The sequence below is a fragment of the Macrobrachium nipponense genome, chromosome 5 (assembly GCF_015104395.2).
Source record: "Macrobrachium nipponense isolate FS-2020 chromosome 5, ASM1510439v2, whole genome shotgun sequence".
NCBI lineage: Eukaryota > Metazoa > Arthropoda > Malacostraca > Decapoda > Palaemonidae > Macrobrachium > Macrobrachium nipponense.
In genome coordinates, this window is record NC_061107.1 from 137,588,984 (window position 1) to 137,612,375 (window position 23,392).

Here is a 23,392-nt window from a genome sequence, read left to right on the forward strand (position 1 = left end):
TGGAAGGCTCCGACTATTGATTCGAGCCCAGAAAAACTTCCCTGAGGAGTCTCCCTCGGGGAGGGGTGAGAAGGGCAAGAAGAGCCATTCTTTCAACCAGAGTGAGAAGGAGGCAGGAGGTGGAGGCTATGGACTCCTCCCCTCCTCCTTCCCCTCCTCCCGAAGAGGATAAAGAGGAGGCTACGAAGAGATTCATGATGGCGATGCAAGAACAGATTTCGTCTTTTGTAGGAGTTCTGTCAAAGGAGCCTCCTAGAAGGAAAGACACTTCCCTTCCTATCAAAAGATCCTCCAGACGTATGGAGGTATCTGCCGCCAGGATCGATACTCCTACTCCGAGGTGAGGTTTCCGGTACGAACCTGGATGAACCGATCAGACGTCTGGCACCGGCCAGGAGTGAGGAGTCACCCAGGACGGCAGGAGCCAAGAGCCAGGAGTGAGGAGTCAACCAGGAGGCAGGAGCCCAGAGCCAGGAGTGTAGAGGCATCCAGGCAGGAGCAGGAGCCCGGAGCCAGAGGCCAGGAAGGCAAGAGCCAAGGAGCCAGAGGCAAGAGGCAGAGGTCAAGAGGCATGAGGCCAAGGAGGCCAAGAGGCAGGAGTCCGGAAGTCCGGAGGCAGAGGCCAGTCGGGACGGCGGAGTCCGGAGGCAGGAGTCCTGAGTCAGGAAGGCAGGCGTAGGAGGCAGGAGGAAGGAGTCATGAAGCCAGCGTGCAGGAGTCAGGAGGCAAGAGTCAAGAGCCAGGAGGCAAGAGTCGGGGACTCGTTCCTGGAGGTTATGACTCTTCTCCAAATAGGAGCTCCTCTCCTTCAGAACATAGGAGGTCTTGGAAGGACTCTCCCTCCAAACGTGAACTTTCTCCTTCGTCTGATCGAGGGTTAGACGAGTTGTCTGATGACGAACCTCCTGCTAATGAGGGACTATCTAGTTATAAAGTCTTAGCCTCATTATTACTTCAAGAATTTGGAGATTCTCTTAGTCCGGCGGCTCCTCCTTCTCCTCGTTCTCTCTTTTCGAGCTCGGCTACGGCAAAATCTTCGGCCTTTTTGAAAATGAAGCCGGCAATATCTATGAAGAAGGCACTCCATTCTTTAGATTCTTGGATGGACAAGAAGAAGGAGTTAGGAAAGACGGTATTCTGCATGCCTCCTTCCAGATTACATGGAAAGAGAGGTATTTGGTATGGGACAGGAGAGACTATGGGTCTTTCTCTACCTGCCTCCGCAGATGCGACTTTTCCAATTTAGTGGAGGCCTCTAGACGTCACTCCTTAGGATCGGTCAGAGCGACGTGGAGCACTTCAGAGTTGAACCACTTTCTAAAGGGACTTATGTCACTTTAGAGGTGTTCAACTTTCTGGATTGGTCACTCGGAGTTCTGGCCAACAAATCTAAGGATCCGGAGTTTCTTAAAAACCCAGAGATTCTCCATAGCGTCCTGTCCTGCATGGACAAGGCAGTACAGGACGGTTCGGGTGAAGTGGCTTCCCTTTTTGGTGCTGGTCTCCTGAAAAAGAGATCAGTTTATGGATCCCTATTATCGAAAGGGGTTTCTCCGAGCCAGAGGACTGCCTTATTGTTCGCCCCTCTATCGGATCATCTGTTTCCTCTCAGTTGGTGAAGGATATATCTCGCTCGCTAACTGAGAAGGCGACCACAAGACCCTACTAACGCAAACGTCCAAGAAAGGACGCCCTGTAGTGTCGACGATTAAGAAGGACTCTCGTCCTCCTCAGCAGCCCTTTCGTGGAGGTACAGCGGCTCGTCCCCCTGCCAGAAAGAAGAGCTCTGATAAGAGAGGAAGGTCTTCATTTAGGCCCTTCAAGAAATCCAAGTGACTTGTTGCTCCTTCAAGCACCAGTGGGCGCCAGACTCCTGAACTTTGCAGGAGTATGGGCAAAAAGGGGAGCCGACCCTTGGTCAGTGTCGGTCCTAAAGAAGGGATATGTAATCCCCTTCGACAACAGCCCTCCCCTAACATCTACGCCTCGGGAACTGTCAGCGAGGTACAGAGACCCGGTAATGAGAAAGACTCTCCTTCAAATGGTGGAGCAAATGTGGGAAAAAGAGGCCATCGAGCTTGTGCAGGATCCACACTCCCCGGGATTTTACAATCGCCTTTTTCTAGTACCAAAGGCATCGGGGGGGTGGAGGCCAGTTCTGGACGTAAGCGCTCTGAATCGCTTTGTTCAGAAAAAGAAGTTTCGCATGGAAACGTCCGCCTCAGTAATGTCGGCTCTTCGTCCAGGAGATTGGATGGTCTCTCTGGACTTGCAAGACGCATATTTCCACGTTCCCATTCACCATTTGTCAAAGAAATATCTTCGCTTTGTAATAGGAGACAAGATCTTTCAGTTCAGGGCTCTGTGCTTCGGTCTGTCTACAGCTCCACAAGTATTCACCAACCTGATGGCGAATGTGGCAAGATGGCTTCACCTAGAGGGAATAAACATCTCCCTCTACTTGGACGACTGGCTGATCAGGGCCAAGTCGGAGATTCAGTGCTTGGAGGACTTAGAAGTAACAAGGAACATGATAGATTCGCTAGGATTGCTCGTCAACCTCGAGAAGTCACAACTGATCCCCAGCCAGAACTTGGTCTATCTGGGGATTCAGATGGATTCTCGGGGTTTTCGAGTATATCCTTTGCGAGAAAGAATCACTCGAGGTTTGTCGAGAATCTCGAGCTTCTTAGAGAGAAAGAACAGCTCAGCGAGGGATTACCTGAGCCTTTTAGGGACCCTGTCCTCACTGGAAAAGTTCTTCTCTCTGGGGAGACTTCACCTTCGCCCTCTTCAGTTTTTCCTCAAAGAGGTGTGGAGTTGGAAGACGGGACAACTCTCGGACATCTTCCAACTTCCACAAGAGGTAAAAGATCATTGAAGTGGTGGATCCCTCCTCTTCAAAAGAACGAGGGCGTATCGCTTGCCCTGCAGAACCCAGACCAAGTGTTATTTACCAACGCTTCGGAGTCGGGATGGGGAGCGACGCTAGGAGCAAGGGAGGTGTCAGGCACCTGGACAAAGGAACAGGTGTCCTGGCACATCAATTGCAAGGAACTTGTGGCCATACACCTAGCCTTAAAGTTCTTCGAAGAGATAGTCAGAGACGGGGGTGATACAGATAAACTCGGACAACACCACGGCTCTGCTTACATACGCAAGCAAGGAGGCACGCACTCTTTCTCCCTCTATCAGTTAACAAGACACCTGTTAACCTGGACGGAAGAAAGAGGCATAACTCTCCTCACAAGGTTTGTTCAAGGGATCAAGAATGTGAGAGCGGACAGACTGAGCAGGAGGAATCAGGTCCTTCCCACAGAATGGACTCTACACGAAGAAGTGTGTCAAAGTCTTTGGTCCCTGTGGGGGAGACCTCACATAGACCTGTTTGCGACGTTCCTCTCCAAAAGAATAGAGATCTTTTGCTCTCTAGTGGAAGATCCGAGAGCCTTCGCAATAGACGCGTTTCTCATGGATTGGTCGGGTGTGGACGCATACGCCTTTCCCCCGTTCAAGATCCTGGGGGAAGTGCTCAGAAAGTTCGTAGCTTCGAAGAGCACGAAGTTGACGCTAATAGCCCCATTTTGGCCAGCCCAGGAATGGTTCACGGAGGTACTGGAGTGGATAGTGGACTTCCCCAGATCGCTTCCAAACAGACCAGATCTACTCAGACAACCCCACTTCGAGAGGTTTCATCACAACCTCCCAGGTCTCGCTCTGACTGCCTTTCGACTATCGAAAGACTTGTCAGAGCGAGAGGCTTTTCTCGCAAGGCTGCGGGCTCTATCGCTAGAGCCCGCAGAGCTTCGACGAGAAGAGTATACCAGTCAAAGTGGGAAGTCTTTAGGAGGTGGTGTAAGGGTCAGAAGCTGTCCTCCTCCAGTACCTCTATAGTGAATATTGCCGATTTCCTCCTCTTTCTGAGAGAGGAATCACACCTGTCTGTCTCAACAATAAAGGGATACAGAAGCATGCTGTCTTCAGTATTTAGGAATCGAGGCCTAGACATTGCAAGCAACAAAGATCTACACGATCTAATTAGATCTTTTGAGACTTCTAAGGCAGCTACTCCTAGAACACCTAGTTGGAATCTAGACGTGGTCCTGAAATTCCTTTCATCGGATAAATTCGAGCCTTTACATCTGGCTTCCTTCCGCGACGTCACTAGAAATGCTTGTTCCTGGTGGCTCTCGCTACAGCCAAAAGGACGAGCGAATTGCACGCTCTGGATTCCACGGTGGGGTTCAAAGGAGATGCTGCCATCTGTTCTTCCAGACAATGTTTCTGGCAAAGAACGAAACAAAACCGTCAAAACCGTGGCCCAGAAGTTTTGAGGTAAAAGGCCTATCTAACCTTGTAGGCAGAGAGATAGAGAGATCTCTCTGTCCAGTGAGAGCTCTTAAATATTATTTAGAGAGGAAAAGACAGATGGGAGCTTGTCAACAAGGTCTTTGGTGTGCGGTGAAGAACCCCAAAAGACTCGTGTCCAAGAACGCCTTGGCTTTCTTTGTGAGAAGCGTTATTACGGACGCTCACAAGAACTGCTCGGAGGAATCCTTCGGTCTTCTAAAGGTCAAGACTCATGAAGTGAGGGCAGTAGCAACGTCTTTGGCGTTCCAAAAGAATATGTCTCTAAAGAATATCATTGAGACTACATATTGGAGGTGCAATTCAGTGTTTGCATCTCATTATCTGAAGGATGTGAGAGTGACCTATGAGAAGTGCTTCTCGCTAGGTCCTTTTGTATCAGCAGATACAGTACTGGGTCTTGGAGCAAAGACTGATCCTTAATTTTGTGTTTTTATCGTACATAAACCCTCTTGTCAGATATGTGCTTGGTTTTCTATTAGCAAGCTCACTAATGTCGCACGGGAGCATAGTGTCATTGCTGGTAGGGGATCAAGGGTATGTATGGCTAGTAGGGGAGTACAAAATTTTTTTTTTTTATATTTTGTAATGAAAGTGTAATTATGTTTTCGAGTTTTTGGTTGTTTGTAAGGAGGTTTCGGGATAACTCCTTACAATCTTAGAACTAACATGGATGTTAGGATCAGGTGATCGGGATCGGTTTTGTGCTCCTTGAACAAGGTGTATTGTCAATTTGTTTTATGGTAATAGGCCAACATTGTAGTGAATAGCACCCAAGACAAAGGCCTTTAGGCTCTGCCGAGTAAGTGGATAAGACCCCATTGGCAGACCCACAAGAACTCTTAGCCTCGCTGAGGCTCTTGAGGCTAAGCAGACTCCAAGGCAGTAGCCGCGAAGTCTTCAGCCTAATAAGGTAGGAACCAAGGTTTATTAATACCTACAACATATTGTTTACCTGTCTATTTCAGTTGTTAGCTGTCTCTAAAACCCAAAAACCACACCAATGGGTGCTAATCAGCTAGGTATATATCTGGCAGGGAAGTTGAATGTATAAAAATGATATTGTCATGTTACAATAAAGTTTTATACATACTTACCTGACAGATATATACGATTAATGGCCCACCCAGCCTCCCCGCAGGAGACAGGTGGAAGAGAAGAATTCTGATTAGAAAACGGGAATGGTTCCTAGTCCTGCCACCCAGGGCAGGGCGGTAGATCACCTGACCTACCGGTAGCGTGTGCCGCGAAATTTGAAATTCTGTCGGAGACGACGGAGTCTATAGCTAAGTATATATCTGTCAGGTAAGTATGTATAAAACTTTATTGTAACATGACAATATCATTTTTTCCTGTTGCTGAAGAAAATAGGAACAAATGCAGTGTTGGTTAGAGGTGGGATTATGATGAAAAAAGTTCAAGTCAGCAGATCTAGGAATAATGCAGTCAAGTGAATGGGTGGTAACCCTACCCTAACTGATACATTTGCTTGTTACCAACTTTCACTGAAAGATATAGTACATATTCATATTCATTAAAAGGCTTCAGGTTTGCATGTCTGTAAAAATTGCAACACAACATAATTTGTTGTACATACTGTTTTTCTAACTCATCCTCTTTAGTACATTAGCAGTTCATCTTGTACCAGATGTAATTTGGCTTTAATTTGTTTTTTATTTCAATTTTTGCAGGTATTATCGAGGCACACATGGTGTAATTGTTGTATACGATGTTACGAATGGCGAAAGTTTTGCGAATGTGAAACGATGGCTTCATGAAATAGAACAGAATTGTGAAGTAGTCAACAGAATATTAGGCAAGTTTTTTCATCTTTTCCTTAGAAATTTTGAAAATATTCCTTTTTTAATTTAAGGTATTGGTGTTCACTTTGCTTGGCTGCAGGTTACTGTTAAATAATTTAACCAGAGCACCAGGCTAGAAATCTGAATTATCTTACTGCTGGCCCAAAAAGTTTGTTCATTTACAGAGTAACTTAATCTCATCTAGAATGTTACTATTTTTAAAATTGATAATTTTATAAAAGTAACTTACCAAGTAATTACTTAGCTAACAATTAGCCTCGCACAGCATCCTAAAATTTTGAAAATTTGCGTGCAAGTGCAGTTGCAATGTGCATGTGACAGGTCCCACCCACCACAGCAGGAACCCGCAAGCGACAGTAGCCGAAAGCATCATTCTTCTTCATGCCACGGAGCCAACAAGACTTCGTCTTATGCTTCCTATATTCATGTTTGCCGCTTTCTAGTTGCCTGAAGTCGGTGATATACTCACTTTAGCAGATTTTCTTTCTGTGCTGTTGTATTATTTTGGTTAACTTTACCTCATTAGTTTTGTTCTCTTAGTTAGTTTGTATGTCTGATTCTAGTTCTTCCTCTCTTTGCTATTGCAGTGAAGGCTGCAAGACTAGACTGACCAAGTTATGCTATGATGCACACATGAGATGCACCAAATGCAGAGGTCAGGTTTGTGCAAGAGAGCCCACATGTGATGAGTGTAAGGAGTGGTATGAGAGGCCGCTAGAGCCGAGAGTAGGGCCTCTTATTAGTAGGGACTCTTCTCCTAGGCCTCTGACAGACTCTGGGTTGCCTCTTCCTTCTACTCCTGGGAATAATCTTTCTCTTATCAGCCCTCCTTCTCTTCCTCCTCCTACTCCAGTGGTCGGCTCCCATGCTTCCAAACCCGATGCCATTGCCAGTCTCGAGTCGAGGATTAATAATAAGTTTGATGCAAAATTTAACCTAGTTTTAGGTTCCATTTCAGATTTGGTAGCGTCCCTTAGGGTCCTCATGGATATAGTGGAGAAAGTGAGTAGTGACAAAGTGCAAATTCCTGGGAGAGGCTACTGTATCCCTTTCTCAGAGACCCCTCCTTTAGTCTCATTGCCTATTGCATTGACGGCATACTCAAGAGGATCTGAAAAGTACTTGGCCCTTGCGAAGGAAGTGTCATCCCTTCTTCAGAAGTAGGCCATAGAAGAAGTGATAGAAGTCCATTACAATTGTCTCTTTGTAGTCCCCAAGATATCGGGGCTGGAGACTGGTACTAGACGTAAGAGCTCTCAATCGCTTTGTGGTAAAGACCTAGTTTATGATGGAAATGAGCCAGTCGGTGAGTCATCCATTCATCCGGGCGATTGGATGATCACCTTAGACATGCAGGACGCTTATTAACGTATTCCAGTTCATCCAGTGTCAAGGAAGCTGCCAAGATTCATCTTCCAAGGGAAGGTCTTCCAGTTTTGGTCTTTCCATGGCACAGCAAATATTCTCTCAAGTTCTCTCTCCTCTTGCCAAATGGCTTCACCTGAAAGGCATCAACATCTGTCTGTATTTAGACGACTGGTTTCTTCACTCGTCATCGAAAGAACAGTGCACGAAGGACCTTCAAACAACACTTCATCTCTCATGAATTGGGAATCCTGCTAAATCTTCAGAAGTCCCAGTTGGTTCCGTCTCGTGAGATTCTTTATTTGGGGATGATTCTATGATTCTCAACTCTCGGACTTCCAAGGCTTTTCTGTCCTCAAAGAGAATTGCAGGTTACATTCAGTCAATCTCCAAGTTCCCTCCTCTCCTGTTGTGCTCAGCTCTTCAGTGGATGAGTTTGCTAGGAATGCTTTTTTCCATCAAGACCTTCATTCCTCAAAGCCAACTGGGACATGAAGACTCAACCGGTCTCGACGATTTTTCCTATCACGCAAGATATGAAAACTGATCTACGATGGTAACTACCAGAAAGAAGATATTCACAGGGGAGATCCCTTCTTCCCCCAAAACCCAACCTGGACTTTTACTTGGATGCTTCGGATCTGGGCTGGGGAGCCCCTCTAGGATCTCAGGAAGCTTTGGGGACCTGGTCCCTAGAGGAGACGAAGCTCCACATCAACGTCAAGGACTTGAACGCCATTCAATTAGGCCTACATCATTTCTCATTCGTGTGCAACAAGACAGTGGTTGTGCATGCAGACAACACCATAGCCTTGTCCTATATCAAGAAACATGGGGCACCCACTCCTTTTCCCTCTTGTCAGATGCCACGAGAGCTTCTCCTGTGGGCCCATCAACCTCAAGTAACGCTTATCACCCGCTTCATTCAGGGGATGTTAATTGTCCGGGCAGACGAGTTGAGCAGACAGAAGCAAGTGCTTCCCACCTAGTGGTCTCTGGACAACAGAATATGCACCGACCTGTGGAGATTGTGGGGCAGACCACTTGTAGACTTGTTTGCAACATCAAGGAATAACTGCCTTCCTCATTTTTCCAAGCTTCGGACCCTAGAGCATGGGTGGTGGACGTGCTACTGATTACTGGATCTTTACGTTTTCCCTCCCTTCAGCCTAGTCAGGAAAGTTCTGAACAAGTTCGTATCTCACAACAACGTCTCCATGCCTGGAAGCCCTGTTCTGGCCCACAAAGGAATGTTTTCGGGACCTTTTGCGTCTGCTGGTGGACTACTTCAAGACTGTTGCTACTCAGACAACTGATCTTCAGAAGGTACCATCAAGGGTTGTCCACGCTCGCTCTGACAGGATTCAGACTGTCAGGAAACTCGTCAGAGCAAAGGGATTTTCAAGAGCAGCTGCAGAAGGTATTGCAAGATGCAGATGTCAGTTGACTAGTAACGTCTACCAGTCAGAATGGGCAGCCTTCCGTATATGGTGCTCCAGACATCACATCTCGTCTTCTGAGACATCTGTAACTCAGATCGCCGATTTTCCTCTGTATTTAAGAACCTCCAAGAATCTTTCATCTTCCCCTATTAAAGGTTATCGAGCCATGCTTGCGTCAGTGTTTAAGCATCATAATCTGGACCTCTTTACCAATCAAGATGTTCATGACCTGTTGAAATCTATCGACACCTCCAAGCAGAAGAAGCCTACTTTGGTTTTCTGCAACCTGGACGTAGTATTGAAGTTGCTTATGGGCCCTCTGTTTGAACCCCTCACGCCCCCCCTCCATCCTCTTGAAGATCTTTTACGAAAGACGCTTTGTATTAGGGTTAGCTACTGCTAAACATGTGAGTTAGCTACACGCTATTGATAAAAGAGTCGGATTCTCGCAAGGTGACGCGGTCTGCTCTTTCACATTAGGCTTCTTAGGTAAGAATGAGGATCCTAATAAGACATGGCCCCAGTCTCTTCATATAAGGAGTTTAACTGGTATCCCGGGGTCGGACGAAGAAGAAAGAGCTCTCTGGCCGGTCAGAGCACTGAGGTGTTACCTGGAGAAAACAGAGATGATCAGGGGATTCTCAAGTAACCTCTGGTGTTCGGTCAAGAATCCCTCCCGTCTGCTTTCCAAGAACGGTCTCTCGTTCTTTTTCAGGGCTTAATTATCGAACCGCATTCCTGGTTACAGGAGGAATTGCTTCCATTGCTGAAAGTGAGAACACATGAGGTCAGAGCTGTGGCCACTTCTCTCGCCTTTAAATGTAACTTCTCTCTCTGCGATACTTCAATCAACCTTTTGGAGGTGTAAGTCGATATTTGTGTTACATTATTCGAAAGACGTAGAAACAGTCTTTGAAAATTGCAGCACCCTTGGCCCATTGGCAGTGGCTGGCATGGTGTTGGTTGAGGAAGTATAAGAGGGACATGAGCTGGTTTTATGACATTTGCGTCCGGGACATTTGCGTACCTCCAGTATTATTTTGATGTTACCTTATTTTCTCTCTCTCTCTCTCTCATCTCCTCTCTCTCTCTCTCTCTCTCGCTCTCTCTCTCTCTCTCTCTCTCTCTCTCTCTCTCTATCTCTATCTCTCTCTCAATTACACCTTACCTTCCTTCTAAACAAGCTGAAAGGTAGTTACCATAAATAATAATAATATTAACAATCTTTCCTAAAGCAAAAGGGTTGTTACTATGAATTAAACACAAGAGTTGCTTGGTAAACAAGCTCAACGATAGTTACCATAAAAAAAGCAATTCCAGTTCTCCCCTGTGGTGTGTACCACAAACATCTATTGGAGTTAGGTTTTCATACATTATTTCTTATTTCGGAATTAATGGCTAAGTTCCGGAAATCTAGCACTGGTGGAAAAATATTTGTAGACAAGGAAAATTACAGCTACCACTATCATAAGAAAAACTGATGAAACAAAAAAATACTGGAGGTGTGTAGTGCGATCTTGTAAAGCAAGAATTCATACAGTGAACGATGCAGTTACAATGAGCATTGTCATGGCTCCTCAGCTGCAGAAGTCAGAGCACAAGAAGCTATGTCCCATTTGAAAACTTCTTCAGTGTCAACATATGAACCATCAAGAAGTCTTATCGGAGAAACGGTTGCTAAAGAAGATGAGTATCCCATTTCAAAACTGCCATGTTTTTCATCAATGGGAAGAAATATACGTCCATGGAGACAAAGGGCACATAATGCAGCCCCAATCCCACGGCAAATAAATAATATAGAGATTCCGGAATCCTACTGTTTTCTCGCGACTGGGGAAAAGTTCCTTGTGCTTGATTCTGGCATAGATGACAAGGACAGAATACTGATCTTTGCAACCGATAACAGCTTAGAAGATTTAGCAAATTCTCCTAACTGAGCAGCAGATGGCACTTTTAAAGTCAGTCCATTAATATTTTATCAACTACGTATTGTATCCATACGCAAGAGGATACATTTAGTATTCTCAGAGTTTTTGCCCTCCACCCGGGTAAGACAAAGGAAATATATATTCGTCTTTTCACATATTTATTGCAACTTAAACCCGCAACTTAATCCAAAACCTTTATTAACTGACTTTGAGATTGGAGCTCAGAAAGGTTTTATTGAAAAGTTCCCAGAAACATCAATAAGTTGATGTCTCTTTCACTTATCTAAATCTATTTTTTAAAAAATCTGTGACCTAGGATTCAGACAGCGATACAAAGATGAAGTATTCAATTTAAAAATCAGATGTTTTTCTGCATTGTCATTTCTTCCTTTAAGTGATGTTGTTGAAGGTTTCATTGACTTATCTGATGATACTGATTTACCATCAGAATTTATCGCGTATTTTGAGATGACTTATATTGGCCAAGTAAGAGGAAGAATAGGAATAAGGATGGAACCAGTTTTTGCTATACAGTCATGGAATGTTTGAGAAAGTTATTAACCAGTTGCCTAGATCTATTTCATTTAACTCTTTAATATTAGATGTGATTACTACCTTTGCTTTTTTATATGTAGGGTAATAATCTTTGAAAAAAGTCATGGTACGCAACTGTCCAGGTACGCAAATGTCTGGTACGCAACTGTCTGGCCACCACATGAACTATCTCCAATCTTTTCATTGTGTCAAGGATGTCGATTTATGGGGAGCCTTGGGGGGGTACCTGGAGGACCCACCAGTCGGTAAGTTGGTTAGTGTCTCTTAGTCGAGTTGGCATAACACTCGTGGGGTGACAGGATGATTCTCTGGTCTGGTTATTTTGGTACTGTGCCCAGGGCAAGGGCTTGACTTTTATCCTGGGTCTTGTCAGCATTCAGGCAGATCTCCTGCTTCAAGACTTACACCGATGTAGAGACGAATCCCAGCTCACTGGCACCCCACCACAGGTTAAGATGGACACCACCAGAGGCAATGTCTCCCGCTGTAGCTCTCTTACCAGGTAAGCAAGCGACAAGCACTGAGTTCAATAATAACGTTCCTTTTTACATTGAGTTAGTTTAGTCCATTCATCCCACCCCCCTTGCAACATGGAATTCAGCTAAGTAATTACTTGGTAAGTTACTTTTATGAAATTTATATTTTATAATAAAATTAAGTTTTATAAATATACTTACCAAGTAATTACTGAATCAGGCCCGCCCTCCTCCCCTCTGATTTTCATAGACTTGGTAATATAAATTAGAATGACGCTATTGGCTGATGTCACTCGCGAGTTCCTGCTGAGGTGGGTGGGACCAATCACCCACGCATTGCAACAGTCACTTTTGCGCAAATTTTTAAAATTTTAGGATGCCATGCGTGGCTAATTGTTTGCTAAGTAATTACTAGGTAAGTATATTTACAAAACTTCATTTTATTATAAAAATATAATTTTAGTAGAGTGGAAGTAGTGAATGCTGGTTACACATTATGTAGTTGTGTGTATATTTATAGGTAGATGTAGTATTTTGAATGAATATAAATTATATCTATATGATGAATGAAAACTAAAGAGCAGTTGTAATGAGGTGAAGAAATAGTACTCAGTGGTCGTATTAACGTATGTATAATGAAAATTATATTTAATTATTGACCAGTGACAGTCATGATGATGCTTATTCAGATGATTTAGAACTATCAGGTGATTGAGTCTGAAAATTTTAGTGTAAATTTTAGCCACTTGAAAAGGTACTTTGTGAAGAGGCTACACATAACTTTCCAGTTTCCAGGAAGAGGTGAGATTTAGTTGTCTCCATATCTTAACAGTTGTCTGTGAAATGGTTGGTTTATTTTATTTATTTGTGTAGTATTACTTCTGATCCAACCTGCACTGCTCTTTTTCTTGCACCAATATTCACCCTTCATTTGAAAATTAATCCTTTGGGCCACCGTAAGTGTTTAGAAATGTGACTTGGCTGTCTTGCAATAAACGCTATAATAGTACTTTGCTGATAATTCTGCTTTTCATATATATGGTAAAAGAACTGCTTGTTGGAAGACTGTTGTACTGCTTTTTTGTAATTTTCTATTTAGTAATTTTCAGTTTATCAAGTATAATAATGTTTTCTACATACATTTCAGTTGGCAACAAAAATGACTGTCCTGATAGGAAAGTGGTATTGTATGAGGATGCTAAAAGATTTGCTGATCAGATGAATATCAGTCTCTTTGAAACTAGTGCAAAGGATAATATTAATGTTGAAGAGGTGAGTAAGAATTTTATTCTGGTGGTTGTATTTCAAATTCCTTGTTGACACTGATCCTTTTAGCTGCTTTTGTATGAGAAAGAGTGGTATTCTCTTGTGATTGGTCCACTATCGTGATAATAGTAGTATTAATAAATAATAGAAGTTTAATGAGTGGATATTTGGGAACATTAACTGTTCCTGTTAGAAAAGCGATTATGTGTTTTAGAAGGAAAATAGAGGTATGTAATTGTAGAAAATACATTGTTGTAGACACATCCTGTACAGATTACAGTACAGTGGAGTTATTTTGCCTGAGTTCATGTTGTTATTTTCTGTTTGTATAAGGATCTTTTTTGTATAAGTGACTGACCAAGTAATTACATAGCTGTAGTTTTCCACACATGGCAGCCTAAATTCAAAATTTGCAGGTAGTGCTCAGAGTAGGTATACAATGCGGCCCCAATAGCACTTTGGAATGTTACAGAGAAGGTTTGCATGGCCCCTGGCTTACATAGGTATTTTCCTGGTGTCTCGTAATCCTGAACGTTCCACAACTTTAGCTCCTAGTCTCCAGTTCGCATGGTGGTGTGGACCAGAGTGCAGGCCACTTGCCTCAAGTAGTGGTGAGTGCAATCATTTACTAGATACGATTACAGTGCTCCCCACTTTTACGGGGGAATAAGTTCCAGAACCGTCTGCAGAAATGCAAAAATTCCCTCTTGAAAGGCTCATAACTGCTAAAATTTTAACATTTCACTGCTTAATTTTATTGTTCAAATAATAATATACCTTAAATTATCATACTAAAACAATTTAATATAATTTCAAACAAAAATATACCCCAAACCTCAGTTAATTACCCTTTTACAACTGTTACTACTAAGTGTATACGCATCCTAAAGTGTTAAAACAAGGATTAACTCATTTTTAAAGTATTGACATTAATGTAAATTTTAAAATATTATTATTATTGTAGACAACAATATGCCTATAAAATATTTAATACAAATAAAAATATGTCTTTCAGAACGTTTGACAACTTATCAAGTTAACCCTGTACTGTTATACATAATATTAGCCGTTGTATCACATAGTATCGAAGTCATAAAATGTTTAAAATGATCACTAATTCACTTTTTTTTTTATATTATAGCAACACTGTTTATTCACTAATTACCATATTTTTTCTTATTGTGTTCATGACTAAATACAGATTATTATGATAAAAATAATTTACAGCAGGGCCCGTGGATCGTTGGTATGCACCAATAGTTCATCATTATACTTGTCTACAATTAATGTTTAAAGAAATGAAAACTTTGTTCTTCTGTCAGAATAAGTAAAAGTACTATAATTAGACAGGATAAGTGAGTTTGGTAATTTACTGGCTTGGATTCAGAAAAAAGCATTCTTCTGGGATTTACCAGTGTATACATATCAATCAATTTTTCATAGTCAAATATCTGTGTGTGTAAAAATACCAAAGCAACTAATGTCTTGGCTCATGGAATTACGATAGGGATTCTTTACAAATTTAAGTGTTGAGTTTTAATGTTCAACTGTTGCACTTGTTTCAGCAGTTACAAGCAAAATGCTGAATACTGTGGTAAAGTTAGAGAACATTAAATTGCTACATTCAGGGATGTTGATTGTGGTGGCAAGACTGTCTGGTTTACTTTCATGATTGACCCACCACCGTGTCTCCCATATTCTCAGCTCAACATTAAATGAAAAGGCATCTCCGAAGCATTGCATAACTTCCTCTACATCATCATCTTGCAGTTTTTCCAAGAACTATGGCAAAAGTAATATTGCTTTCACAGAAGCCTTGGTGACATCCCCAAAACAGTCTATCCGATCTGTTATGGCATTGTCTAGAAAGGGAATGAACACATTTCTTTTGAAGTATTCTTCAGGGTGGTTGTCCGAGATGTTGCCCCTCATTGTTTGTCTTTTGCACTGACAAGGTGTAATAATTTCAGTACTAGCTTCATCTGCCATTTTTTTGCATTGTATGAAGGTAGATTTATACTCATCATCAACCTTTGATCTGATCTGCTGCTATTCCTCTTGGACTAAGGAAATATTCTGATAGGCATTAATTAGATCTATTTCGGTTTTCAGAAGCGTCCTGGCTAGTGGTTTTGTGAGTGAGAATACAAATCTCCATGATTGAACTGCTGTATGAATGAAGATCTTGTAAGTATAGAGTACAGCCCATTTACCTCAGTCACAGCTTTACCTCCCCAGTCTTTTGCTTCATTGGTCAGAATTGTATGTAGAGTATCCAGAACTAGGGTCTAATTGTGATCTTTGATATGTTGATGCCATTGGAAATACATGTGTAACACATGCTTCAAGCTGCCTCTACCTCTTTGGGGAATACATGAAAAATACACCAAGAGACTTACCATGTTTGTAATTTGGTGGACATTACAAGCCATAGATACTATAATTAAATTTAAGTCATGTGATGAACAGTGATAATACTGAGCTTTAGGTCCCCCAGCCATGTTACCTGCTCCATCACGTCTGTGAGCGACATATTTGTCGGTCAAGTCCTGCCTGGGTGATCTCATGAATGATTTGATCAGCTATAGCATCACCAGTTAAGGTCTCACACTGCATAGGTGAACAGTTTTTTCACAAGTTTCCCATCTCTTATATATTGCAGGGCTATTCAAAGTTGTTCCCAGTTGGATACATCCCTTAATGCATCAGCCATGATCCCAAAGTAAGGTCCTGCATTCTGAGATTTGATTTCCTTTAAAATTTCAGCCTGTATGTACTGTCTAATGCAGTCGATGCAATAATTGTGCAGTTATATATATGTACATTGCATTCAGTGCACGTCTTGAAGTGTTCAGACAAGACACTGTCTGCCTTGCTAGTCAAGGCTAGCAGAGCTTTGAAGTTTCCCAAGTTCCGTTTACTTTCATCGACTGATTGGCCATCATCTCTGTGAGCTCTCAAAGCCAGTCCTCGATGTCCACAGAATTCAACACAGCCTATTATAGAAGCTAGAATTTCTCTGTTTTTCTGGATTTTTTCCTTTGCTGATTGGATTCTCAGCTGTTGATGCAAAGTTCATCATCTGGGCCACTGAATCCACATGATATTCTAACACTGCACGTTCCTTCATATCAGACACTGCATCTATCCAATTCCTAACTAATTATCATAAGGCAAGTATTTCACAGACACATGAACGCAAACACAACATTTTTTAATCCTGGAGAAACCCTGCAAAGGTGTGTGTTTTTTTTTTAAGGGTAATGTATTTAGCTTACTTTAGAAGGGAATTACACAACTTCTAAAAATACTAGATTGGTTGGTCGGAAGGGGGAAAGAAGAGAGAACTATGTTTGGTTGGAAGGGGGAAAGCAGAGAGAACTATGTTGTATGTATGTAATCTTCACACACTTACTTATCAACAATTTATTTCCTTTTTCAAGGGTAATGTATTCAGCTAACATTGAAATGAAATTACAGTAACTTTAATTTCATTTAAAAGTTAGCTTGATATTTCGGGAGTATGATAAGGGTCCTATTTAGTGTTCAAACTCTAGAAGTAAGCATTTATTAGCATTTTTAGAGACTATGCAAAACTTACGCGAAACTTCTCCTTGCCCAAGGGGTCTGGAACCTAACCTCGCGTAAGTTCAAGGTAATACTGTAGTACTTGGTAAGTTACTTTAATTAAAATTATATTTTTATAATAAATTGAAGTTTTATAAATATACTTACCAAGTAATTACTAAATCAGAGCCCACCCTCCTCCCCTCTGAATTTCATGGACTGAGCGGCAATAGAAAAGAATGATGCTGTAGACGTCTGTTCACTTGCAAGTTCCTGTTGCGGTAGGTGGGACCTGTCACCCCTGCATTGCAACAGTCACTTGCACATGAATTTTTAAAATTTATTATGCTGTGCGAGGCTGACTGTTAGCTAATTAATTGTTTGGTAAGTATATTTATAAAACTTCATTTTATTATAAAAATATCATACAGGCAGTCCCCAGTTATCGGCAATCCGGTTTATGGCGTTGTCTAGTGCCATGAATTGGTGATTCAGGGCGCCATAACGGGACAAGTTCCGGTTATCAGCGCCATGAGGGTTCTTACGGCATTCCTTAAGGGTGCTTATGGTGCCGATGACCAGTTACCAATAAAAAATATGGCCTTTTTAGACTATTAACTTGGAAGTGAATTTCAATGAGTAATATTAATTTGAAATCTTATAAAGCTTCAAACAAATTTATTAGCTGGGTTGTATTGACTAAACTTTCCGCAGATGTTCAACTCATAGACAACTCATAGAATCCTTTCTGAGCAAAAAATGAGAAAATTAAGTTTAATTATTGGCTGAAAAAGACCCTTGTAATCTTATGTTCTTTACGCACTTGGCCACCCAGTTGACAAAATTTTATCAAAAGTGCTGTTAAACAGTTTGAAATTAAGCTAGACCACTGATTATGTAACATAGTACATACATATAAACAAATTATGTTTGGTAAAAAGGTAAAAAGGATCTGTAACAAATAAACAAATTATGTTTGGTAAAAAGGTAAAAAGGATCTGTTGTTACTGTGAGGTTTATTTCAAACATCTAACTCACCTGGTAGTTATATATATAGCTTACGTCCCTGACGTCACGGCAGAATTTCAAAACTCGCGGCAATCGCCGATTGGGTAGTCAGGTGCACCACCTGTGCGCCCTCTACCAGGTACGTAGCACCATACCAACTATTCCTCAGATCTTCCCTGCCGCCGCTACGGTGACATCGTTGGAACTTCGCTCGTTATAGCCCGTGTCTTTTGCAGTATTATTTGGTGAAGTACACTTTGGCTTTGGCTTTCGCTTGATTGGATTTTGATTTCGTTTCGATATTGTTGGTTTGACCTTTGCTTGTTTTTTATCTCTCTTTTTGATTTCTCATCATGTCTGATTCTGCTTCAAGTTTGAGAATGTGTGTGAAAGGTTGCAAGACTAGACTTGCTAAATCCTCTTTAGATCCTCATTCTATTTGTAGTAAATGCAGAGGAAAAGTTTGTGAGATAGGTGATAGATGTGATGAATGTGTGGGCTTGCCTGAGACTGAATGGATTGAATATTACCGCTATGTGCGTAAATTAGAGAAGGATAGGATAAGGAGAGCGAAGAAGACCTTGTCTCGCTCCTCCATAGACAGTCAAGGAATAGATAGTTCTCTATCCCTCGATAATCCTATTGATCCTCCTCCTGTTGTATCATTACCAAATCCAGTTTCAGAAACAGGTAAAAGTCCATCATTACAGGACATGATGACGGCCATTCAAGCCCTTGGTCAACGGGTAGAATCCCTGGCACAAGACAGGGATAAATTATGGTCTAATATGAGAGATATTAAAGTGAATAGTGAAATTAGTGCAAGTGCAGTGGAGGGTGCGGCCGCTCGGACTTGTCGTGCTCCTAGTCCTAGACCTCTTCCAAGCTCACCAACCCCTGTGAGAAGGAAAGTCGACCGACGAAGGGAGGCGAGAGGTTTTAGCTCCCGAGCGGTCGTCCCTCGAGCGTACCTGTAGACGATCCCCAGGACGCTCACCCTCGCTATAGGAAAGGCGAGGTTAAAGTGTTTTCTGCGTCTTCTGACGACGCAGTACCCAGACGGGGCTGGCGTCAGACTTCTAAATCCAGACCCATTAAAAGGAAATCCCAGGACGCCGAGCGTCTTGATACTGGACGCCAGGACGATATACGTCAGAGCGTCCAGGATGTAGTCATTGGAGCAGCCCCGAGCGCTTACCTTCAGGTTCCGATATTTGCTCTCCTACCAAATTAAGACGTAAGACGTCGCACAGGCGACCATCGTCTTTGGTAGGAGGCAAGGAAATATTGGAAAGGGGGAAACCTTCGGTGCAAACTGCAACTCCGGATCGTTTCTCTTTCGATTCCGATGCTTGCTCTCCTGCCAAATCAAGACGCATGATGTCGCACAAGCGGCCGTCGTCTTTGGCAGGAAGTAAGGAAGGATCGGACGAAGGGAGACTTTCGGTGCGTGCTACAACTCCTGTTCGCTTCCCTTTCGTCTCCGATGTTTGCTCTCCTACCAATATAAGACGTAAGATACCGCAACCGGCGGCTGTCGTCTTTTGGTAGGAGTAAAGGAAGCATCGGACGATTGGATGCCTTCAGTGCATGCTCCTGCTCCTCCTTCGGATTGGCGTTTCTTCAGGCCTTTCATCTCAAGACGAACAGAATGAAGAGAGAGAGATTGACTTTGCAACTTCTCTAGTCTGTTCCCAGCAGCAAGAAGCTCCACAGTTTTCCGTACTGCAAGATTTTAAGCAGAAACTCTCCTCTCTTATGCAGTCATATCAACCTGCTACTCTTACTGTTAAACGCCCAGGACGAAAAACGTTTTAAAGCACGACGACAGGACGAAAAACGTCTTGAAACAAGACGCCAGGATGAAAAACATCTTGAAGCAAGACAGCAGAACGATAAGCGTCTTGAAGCAAGACGCCAGGACGAAAAAGAAGTCTTGAAGGAAGACACCAGGACGAAAAACGTCTTGAAGCAAGACGCCAGGACGAAAAACGTCTTGAAGCAGACGCAAGGACGAAAAACGTCTTGAAGCAAGACGCCAGGACGAAAAACGTCTTGAAGCAAGACGCCAGGACGAAAATTGTCATGAGACAGGACGCCAGGACACCAGGCATCAAGGTACTGGACGACAAGACTCCAGGCATCAAAGAAACTGGACAGCAGGATGCACAACGCAACATGACATCGCTACATCAGTTGTGTCTCAATCAGAAGAAAGGAATGAAGACATCCCCCATTCTCCTTTTGATCAGATGCATGTCGTTTCCGAGGAAGAATATCAAACAGATCTACAACCTTCAGCAGATCTTAAAAGGCTTATGAAAGTTTTTGCGGAACTTTTTCCAGAAAGTTTTGTGCCAGCTGACCCCTCGTTCTCCACCTTCAGAGTTCACTTTAGGGAAGGCTTCTAAAGAATCCGACTTTACGAAGATGGTATTATCGCGCTCTTCGAAAAGAGCCTTGAAATTAATGAAGGAATGGATGGACTCTAAGAAAGACCAGGGAAAAACAGCTTTCTCATTTCCTCCGGCCAGATTAGCTTGCAGATCCAGCATCTGGTACGACACTGGAGAAGTCCTAGGTTTGGGAGTTCCATCTTCTCCCATGGGGACTTCTCTAGTCTTGTGGACTCTTCTCGTCGGACGGCCATGGGGAAGACGAAAGTGTTTTGGTCTTCCTCTGAAATGGACCACCTCCTCAAAGGGATTTTTGAGCCTTCGAAGTCTTTAACTTCCTAGAACTGGACTCTGGGTTCGTTGGAAAGAAATTGAAAACTTGAAGTCTACCAAACGGAAGAACTCGTTCACCTTATGTCATGCATTGACAAAGCGCTTCGAGACGGGTCGAACGAGCTAGCAGCCCTTTTCTCAGCTGGAATCTTGAAGAAAAGGGCCCAATTTTGTTCTTTTCTTTCGAGTGGAGTAACGCTCACTCAGAGAGCGGAACTGCTTTTCGCTCCCCTTTCGACTCATCTTTTTCCGCATAGTTTGGTAAAAGAAGTATCCTCAGCTCTGACTCAAAAAGCGACACAAGATCTGATGACTAAAGCAGCAAGGAAGGAGTTGTTCCGTCAAGTTTTGCAGGACAGAAACTTAAAGAAACCACTCCTCTACCACGTAGTTCTCGGGCCCTTTCGAGGTAGATCCCTCAGGAGAGGGAATGCAAGACCTATTACAAAAAACTCCAAGAAAAGAGGCTTCAGAGGAGGAAGTAATAAAGTCTGACAAAGTTCTTCTTCAGACAGTGGTAGGAGCCAGACTCAAAATTTCTGGCAAACATGGGAGAAAAAGGGAGCAGATCCTTGGTCTATTCAGCTTCTCAAAGAAGGATACAAGATCCCTTTCTGGAAAAAACCCCCCTTAGCAGAAAGACCGATCGATCTGTCAGCCAAGTACAGAGAGGAGTCCAAGACTCTAGCGATACAACAAGAGGTTTCTATGCTAATTCAGAAGGAAGCAATAGAAAAGAGTTCAGAACCTGGAATCTCCGGGGTTTTACAATCGATTATTCTGTCCCCAAGAACTCGGCGGATGGAGACCGATTTTGGACGTGAGTTCCCCGAATTTTTTCGTGAAGAAAACAAAATTCACTATGGATACAACGAAATCAGTTCTTGCTGCAGTCAGACGAGACGACTGGATGGTTTCGTTGGATCTCCAGGATGCTTATTTTCACATCCCGATCCACCCAAACTCCAGAAAGTACCTAAGATTTGTTTACAAGACAGAAACATTTCAATTCCGAGCTCTTTGTTTCGGTCTAAATACCGCACCTCAAATTTTCACAAAACTTATGAGCAACGTAGCAGCAATGCTACACAAGAAACGCATCAGAGCCTCATTGTATCTGGACGATTGGCTCCTCAGAGCCCATTCCTACGCCAACTGTCTGGAGAATCTTCAGAAAACAATTCGATTATCAGAAGACCTAGGCCTTCTGATAAACCACCAGAAATCCCAACTGATCCCATCCCAGGAAATCTTGTACTTGGGGATGAGGATTCAGAGTCAGGTTTTTCGGGCTTTTCGTCCACATTGAGAACGGAACCAGGCTTTAGAGAAAATAAGAAACTTCCTAAAGAAACAGAAGTGCTCTGCGAGGGAATGGATGAGTCTGCTGGGACCTTTTCCTCGCTAGAACAGTTTGTCTCCTTGGGAAGACTGAACCTACGCCCTCTGCAGTTTCATCTAAATCAGCATTGGGACAAGAAGAAGACACTAGAGTCAATGTGTATTCCTGTTTCGAACGACATGAAACACTATCTACAGTGGTGGAACGATCCCGTCAAGCTCCAGGAAGGCCTCTCCCTAGAGCAGAGGAACCCAGACCTAGTGTTGTTTTCCGACGCCTCGGACTCGGGCTGGGGAGCAACACTGGGGAAGTTAGAAGTCTCGGGCTTCTGGAACAAGGAGCAAGTAAAGTTCCACATCAATCTGAAAGAATTGACTGCAGTTTTTCCTAGCTCTCAAGGAATTAGAGAAGCGTAGTCCGGAACAAAGTGGTACAGGTCAACTCCGACAACACAACGGCGTTGGCCTACATCAGCAAACAAGGCGGGACTCACTCAGTCTCTCTGTACAGAGCAGCAAGAGAACTGCTCCTCTGGACGAAAGGAAAAAAAACGTGATTCTGGTAACACGCTTCATTCAGGGAGAAAAGAATGTGAGAGCAGACATCCTGAGCAGAAAACATCAAGTCTTGACAACAGAATGGACTCTCCATCAGGAAGTTTGCAAGAGTCTATGGCGAATCTGGGGGCGCCCTTGCATAGATCTCTTTGCAACAGCGCAGACAAGACGGATGGAGACTTACTGTTCTCCAGTCCCAGACCCCGAAGCAATCCACATAGATGCGTTCCTTCTGAATTGGACACATCTAGACGTGTACGCCTTTCCCCCATTCAAAGTGGTACACAGAGTGTTACAAAAGTTTGTGGGCTCACGAAGGAACCAGGATGACTATAGTGGCACCCTTCTGGCCGACAAGAGAATGGTTCACAGAGGTACTGGAATGGATGGTGGACACCCCAAGAAGCCTTCCGTTAAGAGTAGATCTTACTCAAACAAGCCCACTTGGAAAGGTATCACCAAAACCTCCAAGCTCTTCAGCTAACTGCCTTCAGACTATCGAAAAACTCACAAGAGCTAGAGGATTTTCGAGGGAGGCAGCGAGTGCAATTGCAAGAGCAAGGAGGTCTTCAACCATTAAGGTATACCAATCGAAGTGGAGACTTTTAGAGGATGGTGCAGGGACAACTCTATTTCCTCTTCAGTACCTCTGTGAGCAGATAGCAGATTTTCTGCTATACCTCAAGAAGAGACGTAACTTTTCTGCTTCTACTATCAAGGGTTATAGGAGCATGCCTAGCAGCTGTCTTCAGGCATAGAAAACCTTAATCTATCTGATAATAAGGATCTACAAGATCTTCTTAGATCCTTCGAGACAACTAAGGAAAGAATACAATCCTCAACATCTTGGAATTTGGATGTAGTCCTCAAGTTTCTCATGAGTGACAGGTTCGAACCCTTACAGGAAACATCCCTTAAGGACCTCACCATGAAAACTCTCTTCCTGAATTATGCCTAGCAACAGCA

The 23,392-nt window shown here is 43.1% G+C and overlaps 1 pseudogene; it reads left to right on the forward strand.

Moving 5' to 3' along the window:
- Nucleotides 1-23,392, forward strand: part of LOC135215662 (ras-related protein Rab-35-like) — a 113,955-nt pseudogene that overhangs the window by 85,287 nt on the left and 5,276 nt on the right.